General features: G+C 50.1%; 1 protein-coding gene across 5 annotated transcripts in view; it reads right to left on the bottom strand.

Annotated features, from left to right (window-relative positions):
• NME7 (NME/NM23 family member 7) overlaps positions 1-9,790 on the bottom strand; it is a 102,311-nt gene that overhangs the window by 471 nt on the left and 92,050 nt on the right. The window lies entirely within an intron of this gene.

Here is a 9,790-nt window from a genome sequence, read left to right as displayed (position 1 = left end):
ACATTTGGGTTCCTGCTAGTGCCTCACTAGATATGTCTGTTTAAAAAAAAAAGTCAAAGATGTTAGCAGTTCAGGTAAAAAAAAAACGAGGTTAGGTTTGAGGTTCAGTAAATTTAGAAGGCTCGTACCTTGCTTTTTGGTTCACAGTTTGGCCTAAGTCCCTATTTAGCCACATTTAAAAATTAGCCTCAGCGAGAAAGAAGACAAAAGCATTTCCCTGGCATAATCGAGCTGAGGTTTCAGTATCAGCTAACCGCCACGGGCAGTGCCCCAACAAAAATCCTGGTGTCCTGTTTCTGAAAATGGAGACCTTTTGCACAGCCTGCGCTGCCCCAGCTCGAGCAGGGCCCCTGCCCTCGGGCTGGCCCCGAGAACGCCCTCTGGTGCGAGGCAGTATCACCCCTTCAGTGCGGAAGACAGGATTCGTGTTGTAAGAACGTCCTTCTGCCGACAGTAGATGCGGCGCACGGACCAGACACAGCTTACGTTCCCGCCCTCTTGCCCCAGTCCGGCTGGGCTGCTGTTCTTGTTTATTCTTTACAAATTTCACCTGAGACTGTTACCTCGTGAGCAGCAAATTAAGAGGAAAAGTGAGTCCATTAAGGCACAATGCCCATGGACTGGAAGGACAAATACTGTCAAAATGTCCTTACTACCCAAGCAATATACAGATTCAATGCAATCCCTACTGAGATAATGCTGGCATTCTACTCAGAATTCGAACAATGAATGCTAAGATTTATACAGAACCATAAAAGACTCCAAATAGCCAAAGAATCCTGAGAAAGAACAAAGTGGGAGGTACCACATGCCCTGATATCAAACTATACCACAAGGCTACAATAATCAAAACAGTATGGTACTGGCATAAGAAAGATTAGACACACACACACACACACACACACACACACACACAATTTTAATAGACTAGAGCACCCAGAAATAAATCCTCGCATATATGGTCAATTAATTTACGACAAAGGAGGCAAGGATATACAATGGGGTAAAGACAGTCTCTTCAATAAATGGAGCTGGCAAAACTGGACAGATACATGCAAAAATAACTGGACCACTTTCTTATGCCATAGACAAAAATAAACTCAAAATGGGTCAAAGAGTTAAATGTTAGACTCGAAACCATAAAACTCCTCGAAGAAAACACGGCAGTAAACTGACATCATTCCTAGCAGTATGTTCTTGGACGCGTCTCCTCGGGCAAGAGAAACAAAAAGAAATGGGACCACAGCAAACTAAAAGGTTTTTGCACAGCGGTGGAAGTCAGCCAAATGAAAAGACAGCCTGCTAAATAGGAGAATATATTCACAAACAACACATCCGGTAAGGGGTTATTATACAAAATATATAAAGAACTCATCCAACTCAAATACAAAAAAAAAAAAAAAAAATCTGATTAAAAAAATGGGCAAAGGACCTGAATAGACATTTCTCCAAAGAAGACATCCGGATAGCCAACAGACATGAAAACATTGCTAGTCGTCAAGGAAACGCAAATTAAAACCACAATGAGATATGACCTCACACCTGCCGGAACGGCCATTATCAATAAATCGACAAACGAGAAGAGTCGGTGAGGACGCGGAGAAAAGGGGACGCTCGTGCACTGCTGGTGGCACAGCCACCATGAAGACAGCATGGAGGCCCCTTGACAATCAAAAACAAGCCTGCTCCATGATCCAGCAATTCCGGGTATTCATCCAACTCCCCCAAATGCTAATTCAAACGCACCCCTCTGCTCGCCGCAGCGTTACTAGCAGTAATAGCAAAGATACGGACGTAACCTGGAAGTCCTTCGATAGACGAATAAAGAAGTAGAACATGTACGCAAAGGAATGTTCCTCAGCCATATGACAGGAAATCTTGCCATCTGTGATGACATGGACAGACCTAGAGGGTATGATGCTAAGTGACATAAGGCAGGAACGAATGTGGGATCTAAAAAGCAAATGAATAAACAAAACAGAAAGAGAGCCAAAGATACAGAGAACAAGCTGATGCCAAAGCGGGGAGAATACACACACACACACACACGTACACACATGCACGCACACGCACATGCATGCACGCGCACATGCACACGCACGGAGCTCTGGCTTCCGTGTGTTTATTGATCTTTCCTCATCAGTCGGTCGCTCCGTCCCTCAGTAGCTGAGACGCTTCTCGGGTGGAGGGTCACTGTCATCGCCCTCGTCTGCGGTGTTCTTACACAACTTAGAAAGGGGGTCTCACCAAGTCCGATCAATCGAATGCTGAATTTCTCGCACAGACTAGAAAGGGAAGGCGTTTTAAAGGCACGTTTTCCAGAGGCGGGCGGGGTGCCGCTTGGAAACGAAAGCACCGGGAGGGTCGTCTGAGGAGGAAGGAGGCGGGCCTCGGGCTCAGACCCTTCGGCAGACGGTATCGCCCAGCTAGAGTTAATGGCTCGTTTTCATTGCATTTATTTTATGACCTCCAAGTAAGGACAATACTAATTTTCCATTTAAGTAGAATAATAAATATACTTAAAGAAAAATACTAAAAGTTTCCGTTGGTACTCAGATATGCTAAAAATCGTGACAGTGATAAATGGCTGACTAGAAATTAAGCACCTTTGCTCAAAAAACAGCATTAAAAGAAACCAAGGTTCTCAGTTCTGTACCTGTTTGGGCAAAATCTCATTTGAACTCTATTTTAGAACAAAGCTTGCCCTGTCTGCTCCAACTGCACTTATTACCGGAGGGAACTGCTCCAACTCCAAATTAAAAAACGTTATCAGTGATCAGACACGAAAATCCAGTTATCGGAATCTTTCAAAGTCCAATGACAGCTCAAACGCTTGGCTTTTTAAAGGATCGGCAACACTTCAATATCAGGGCACATTTGGCCTGTGGAGAACTAAGTGGGGTCACTCTGAAAATCCAGGACTAAGGGCCTTATGAGGACAGAGGGGAACCAGGTGAGCAGCATTTGAGTGAGTAAAGTGGTCTGGGTTTCAAATTCAACAGAGAAACGTCCTCTTGTCTTTTCTTTACGAGGGGTGAGCACCAGCCAGACTGTCACGTGCCATCCTGGGGGCCCCACTCTGGGAAATGGAAGGGGAGGAGCCTGTTAGTCTCCCATGGCACCCGTATGCCACCCAGTGTTAAGCACAGAGGGCTGGACGAAGGCGGCCAGACCTCCGCTTCGGTCTGCCTGAGAGATTAAGCATCGGTTAAGGTCCTGCCTCTTAGTGACTACGGAATACAGCTTTGTATTCGGCCACAAATGCCCGCAGCCCGAGGAAAGGCCCGCGCCATAATAAAGCCCTGACGCACTAGCTCCAGCTCGTGCACCACAAAGCCTCAGCAAAACTGGTTTTCACAAACCCGGGACTCTTACGAGCAGTGTCTGAGGTCTTCCCCTCGTGCCGGCCCGGGTGGGAGGTGGCCCGTGGGTGAAGGGGGAGCCACCTGTTCACCGCGGCACCTGACGGTTGTCGGGGGCCAGCCGTTCGGGTTAAGGGCTTCAGCGAGAGGGCGTCCAGGGCCCTGCGGATGGAGGGCTCAGAGGGACCTTTCAGGCCCCGCGTCCCTGCCCATCGCCAAAGCCACAGGGCCCAGGGTGCCCTCGAATCTACATGCTACGAAAAGCCGAACCAAGTGCTAGGAGCATCTCCTTCACGCTGGTCCGCTCCACAGGGACAGAAGCTGTGTCTGAACGTTCAAAGACAAAACAGAGATTTCACATCAAGGTGACGCCAGCCTTCGGCAGTTCTGTCCACCCACGGCCTCAGAGGTCTCTTTTAAAGACCTCCTGAGCCCTCGACTGCCGCCCGCTGGTGAGGACCACTCTTTAGAGCTGGGGGGGTGACTGCTCCCCAACCCAGCATGCAATGGCACTGAACCTTCTCTTTATGGGAAATATGTACCTTTTTTCCTAATGTAACTAAAGACATGGGAGTCCTTTCTAGAAATTTATTCTAGAGCTGTGCTCTGTGACTCATTATTTGGCCTCTTCTGACGTGGAGGTGGTTTTGGCTGTAGCTAGTCCCTGCCCGGCCCCTGGAAAAATCTAAAACTAAGAACCGACGTTTGCCGCTTCTGCCCTCCTCCCCGCCCCACTGACTGCAAACGCGTCCTCTGAGAGCCACCGTATCTCAGTATGAGCCACAGAAATTTTAGTATTTACCTTTTAAATTTCACTTTTCTTAAAAAATGGAGACCTCGCTACATAGCACATGCTTTACCGGGTCACCGTGTATAACCCGTACGACTGTTGCTAGTCCCATCTTTCAGTTGACGGAACAGCGGTTTAGAGCTAAGCACGTGCCCAGGGGCCCACGGCTCTGTTCAACGCCCTCGGTGCCTTCGCCGCTTAGCAGCTCCAGGAGGGGCGGAGCCGGGCCTTGCTCTTTGCTGGCCAGATGACCCTGACTGAGTCACGTCTCCGTTTCTCAGATTCCACATCTGTAACATAATGCTGCCTATTACGGGGCTGTTGCGAAGATTAAATGAGTTAGAACATGGAGGGCATTTAAGCCAGTGCCCGGCATACAGTGAACACTACGTAATAAGTATCACTCTTATGGCTTCTCCAATATGCTGTGTGCTTCGGCCCACTCTGCTGCTGTATGACAATGAGCCAGGGGTTCTGAGCAAGGCCATCACGCTCTGAGAGCCGAGGCTCCACCGGGGGGGGGGCCCCACGAATCACAGGGATGCAGAGGACCCCGGCAGACGAAGACGGAAAGGGACGTGAGAACCAGAGGCAGCACGCGGTCCTCGACGGTTTCCGAGACCAGAAACGGACGTCGTGGGAGAGACCGGGCGACCCGAAGGCCTGTTCACAGACGTAGCACTGTTCTAGCGGCCCGATTTCCCGTCATCGTTCTGTAGTGACAGGAAAGAGCATCTGCGTTTTGGGAACCACACTGTGAAGTACTGCACGGTAACGTACAGATAAATAATTCTCTCTCTCGATACTTCAGATGTCAGTGGGGCTGCAAGCTCCTGTCCTGGAGAGAGAGCAAAGTGGGTGCCTCGGAGGCCGGGGCCGGCAGCAAGGCCACTCAACAGTGTCGCCCGCGATCTGAAGGCCAGAGGGAAGTCTCCCCGTTCACCTGGCTTTGCCGGCACGTACGGCGCTCTGGAGGCCCCCAGCACGATGAGGGCGCCGAGGAGATGGGTAAGGCCTCACGCCGCGGAACGGGGATGCGGGCGAGAGGCAGCGGTCACCTTCCACGGGGTCCCCTGGGCTTCACCACAGGGGAATCGAAGCAGGCTCACGCAACGAGCTCCGCACGCGACAGACAGAGCGACTCAGGAAGGGCATCTTGGAATGTGTCCTGGTGGCTCCTTGGAGACTTGGGCCTCGGGGAACTGCTGCCTGGGCGGCCATTGCTACTGACCTCACAGGGGACAGCAGACATGAACCCTGGGGAGTGACAGGGCCCTCTGACAGAAACGCCGCAGGCCGCGTGTTTCGTGGGGAATTCGTATCGCTATCCTTCTTCACACACGGCTCAGCACGAAAAGCTCCAAGTTGAAAATCATTGAAATCGAAAGCATGAAATTTATGTAGAAGCTGGGATATCACTTGTATGAAGACATATTAGAAAAGTAAAGAAAAGCTCTTAGGTCATAACGGAGCAAAGCCAACAGAACGTCTAATCGGAATTTATTAACGAGGGGGAGTCGGGATGAGCTTTTTCACTTAAATCTGGAAACCAATTGAGAGCAAATGCTGACACAATTTCAGATTTAAGAAAGAATGACGTCGACGTGGTTAGAAGCATACGCTGATAGCATCTTTTGAAGGGCGAGTGGGAGCCGTCAAGGGACAATGTTATAAAAGGTGTTCGCCACGTTTTCTGTGAGACGCCCCCTCTGTCAGCAGCATAAGAGTTAGCCTGGCTGTCTGTATTCGAGTGAAATTTCAACCTTCATATTGTGTCAGTAGAGTCTGCGGCACAGGCCCTGGGGAAGGTGAATGGGGACAACGGCCCTGCGCTGAGGTGGCCAGTGCTCCCGGTGGGTAGACAGAGGCCTGGGAGACCACGCGGAAGAGCTAAGAAGACGCCCTGGGCTCCATCCGCCACCACTGTCACTGCCCAAAGCAGGCTCTGCACCGCAGGCGGCTTCCCCGAAGGCCAGCTGCACCCCGTCACCCGCCCGTTTCCCTCTGCATTACGTGAAGCGCGACAATCCAGCCCCCCCGGGCCAGCACGCCTTCGGCTCTGGTCCCTCTCCCCTCCCGGATGCTCCAAGACAGAGAAAGGACTTCACCGCCTGGAACGCCCTCCTTCACGCGGGGGACTCTTCGGGGCGAGGAAGCCACTCTCGTCTTCGCCTGCATCCCGGAGTCGGTCACAGGCAGGCGGCCACGAACACCTGACCGCTGACTGTCCGCAGCGCGCGTTTCTGTGTCTCTGCTCTTCATTCCCGTCTTGCCCTCTCTTTTCTCCAAGCTGGCTCCTCACCCCGTCTCCATCACTGCCTCCTGCCAAACATGCTGACGTAACAACAGAAAGGCCGACACAGTAGAAAGTCCCAGGCCAGCAAAGCCCAGGGCTGGTCTGCAACGAACACCTTAGGGCAGGAAAGAGCTGAGGAGGGCTCAGGAGGGGAGGAAATGAGGGGCTATATTCCTCTTTACAAAGGCAGATATATAAGGTTTCTGGAAAGAGGCGAGTATGAGAGAGACAAATACTTTTTCCACCATGAATTAATCTTATTTTCAAACAAGAAAAGCAGCGGCCCATAAATTTTCCAAAAGTTCGTTGAGTTTCTGGAATAGCATAAAATCATGAGTCATTTAAAGCCTTATCAGTTTAATTCACGTAGAGTAGCCTGGTTCTTAGTTCACAGCCCTGTTTTGAATGGCAGAACTATCTTGGCCCCATCAAAAGTCTCGATGTAATTTACTTCAATTAATGTTTCATAGTCTCTGATGACGTCAACGGCTAACGCAGAACCCAAGCGTTTCAAACACAGGCGAGCCCACCGCCACACGCTTCTCTGGTGCTGTGTTCAAGATTACTGTCGGCGGAGTTGAGAAGTGTTTTAAACCAGAGGGATATCCTTCTCGGGAGTCTTCCTCTGGAAAGTTTCAGGAGGGAAAGATGATGGCGCGTCACGATAACAGCAGAAAGGGCAGCGGCAACCACCGCACTGAAAATCAACGTGCGGCGCCTACCCGATTCTCACTGTCCCTTCCACCTTCATAAAGAGAATTTGGATTCTGCTGGGGCAGCAAAGAGCACAGCCGCCATCGCGTGTGGGGGAGGGGAGGACCGTGACGCATTTCTGACCCATGTCACATAGGCAAGTACAGAACTCACAGGGAAGTCCCTTAAACACAGGCCCACTCAGCTGGCTGTATCCCTCTGCCCTCGGGCCTCCAGTCCTTTCTGCCCGGATGAGAACATGACGCTGGACACAGAGGAGCCACCTGGGACTACGGCAATCACGGGGCAAGGCCGAGGTCATCTCAGAGGTCTCGGGGCTCAATTCTTGAGCCGCTGAACCAGAGCCGGTCACAGCCTCCCTCCTCACTTCTTGCTCTATATAAAACTTCTAATTCGTTCCGTTCTTGGCACTTCTTTGCCTCGCAGCCCCCGAATGAGAATGCTGGCGGTCCCCACCTTCCAGGACCGGCTTAAGGATCCAGTCGTGCAAAGCTGCGTACAACGCCTGGCACGTCAGGCACGTAAACAGCGCACGGTGCATCCCACTGCCTGGCCCTTCAGAGCTGTCATGACGAGGACCTGGCCGAGATGGAGGCACAGCCTCGGGGCCAGTGAGGCTAGGCTCTTTTCCTCCCAGCAGCCTCTCTGATCACCACAACATAATGGAAGGTTCCAGCACCTTCCGACCTTGCGAGGAGGTCAACAGGATGTGAAGAATTGAATCCTGCCGCTGGCCAACAAGTAACATGAGATCCATCCTGGGCCACTGCTCTGGGCTGAACTGTGTCGCCCAAGTTCGTACGTATCCCAAGTACTTCAGAACGTAACTGTATTTGGAGAAAGATCTTTAACCGGGCCATCAAGTGAAAACGCGGCCTCTAGGGTGGATCCGCGTCCAGCATGACTCGCGTCCTTATAAGAAGAGGAGACTGGACACAGACGACACGGAGGGATGATCACGTGACCGTGGGGAGAAGAGCGTCCGCACACGGAGCAGCGAGGCCTCAGGAGGGGCAGCCGCGTTGACACGGCCCCTTCATCTCGGACTTCCAGCCTCGAGCTCCGAGGACGTTCCCGCCTCTGGGCCCGCCCGCCCGCGGCACCTCGTTACGACGCCCTCGCAGACTAACACGGCTGCTCTGAAAACAGAACTAAGGCAAACGAGGCAGGCGAATGAACCGTGGGCCGTGAAGAGAATAGGGAGCAAACGCTGCAGCGATCGCCCCGTGCAGGGGGCAGGAGGAAGAGCGGGGGGCGGGGAGACGGGCCTCAGGCTGGGGGAGCTCGGCCGCGACGGCGTGTGGGGTCTCAAGTCCACGTCTGTGCTTGGAGGGTGAACGGCTCGCCCAAGGAGACAGAACTTCAAGAGAAGTGTCACCGCCACGCCAAACGCAAAAGACATAAAGCCCTGTCACTTGAGACCCCCTTCCTTTTGAAAAGTTTTCAAACATCTTACAGTACAAGTAAGAAAGAAAAATGCTTTGCTATTTTAATCTCTTCTTCCACTCTCGTAAATGACATTTGTAATGTCAACATTCAATGAGAGCTATGCAGAAGTTGGCACTTTTAATTCCTGTGAGAATGCCAATCCCACCGAGTAAAGAAGATATTAGAGTCACATTTAATATACAGCACAAATATGGCATTGGAGTGGGTTAGGGATAAAAAATGTCAATTACATGTAAAATTAAATACCACCTTCTTGAATCATTTGCTGTAGCATCATGGAAAATTTTCCAGCCTTCGGGAGCGAGGGCGTTAGAACTTGGTCACAGTAATTCATAAATGGCCTGACTCCACAGTGAGTCAGAATGACTACAATACTCTAGATAAATGCTTCCCTTATGGGTTTTGCTAGTTGAAACCACAACTCATTTGATAACCAATGTTGGTAATATTTTTAAAGAGTTACGTTAACCACTTTGCGTCCTCTCAATGTGCCCTCCGCGGCATGGTCACACAAGAAACCGAGGAGGATTAGTGGGATGCTGAATGGGGACCCCACGTCTTAAAGCCAACAAAAAGAAGGTTAATTAAATGGGCAGCCCCAGTGATGATAGTTTAAAAACGGAGCTTACTTCTATGATCACATGATCTGGGCGTCAGGGCAGGACCTTACTGAATCTCTGACCCTGGAAATTTAAAATAACCTCTTTTAGTGAAAAAAGGACATTATGTTAAAACTTTAATTTAAATTAGGGGAGATGATAAGAATAGAGCTTTTTAATTAACAAAACCAGGCCATAAAAATCTACGATCTTAATGTAAGCCTTTCTTTGCTTCTTTTCAAAACTGAAGTCTTTCAGATCATGCAGAAACTTGATCTCTGGTTTAAAATTTAGTGTGACATATGAACCAGAGGTTTAAGGACTCTGGAGCTGAGATTAAAATAAGTACTCGTTTGAATTAGCCCTGATGCCTGCCACATCCATAAAACACTGGGAGAACAGCCACTTATCCACGCTGTGTTATAATTTTAACTAAGCTGGTGTGTTTCTCTTTTTTGTGGGTTTAGTTAGTATCAGATGGAATTTTTGGAGTCCTGCAGCGAGACTGTAAAACTCTATCATGCTTCTAATTTGGAAATTAATACTCAACATAATAAGTCAAAAATACTGATCTCTACTT

The sequence above is a fragment of the Pteropus medius genome, unplaced genomic scaffold, assembly GCF_902729225.1.
Source record: "Pteropus medius unplaced genomic scaffold, Ma_sr-lr_union100, whole genome shotgun sequence".
Taxonomy (NCBI): domain Eukaryota; kingdom Metazoa; phylum Chordata; class Mammalia; order Chiroptera; family Pteropodidae; genus Pteropus; species Pteropus medius.
Note: the sequence above shows the minus strand (reverse complement) of the source record. Positions and strands in the feature narration are given on the sequence as shown.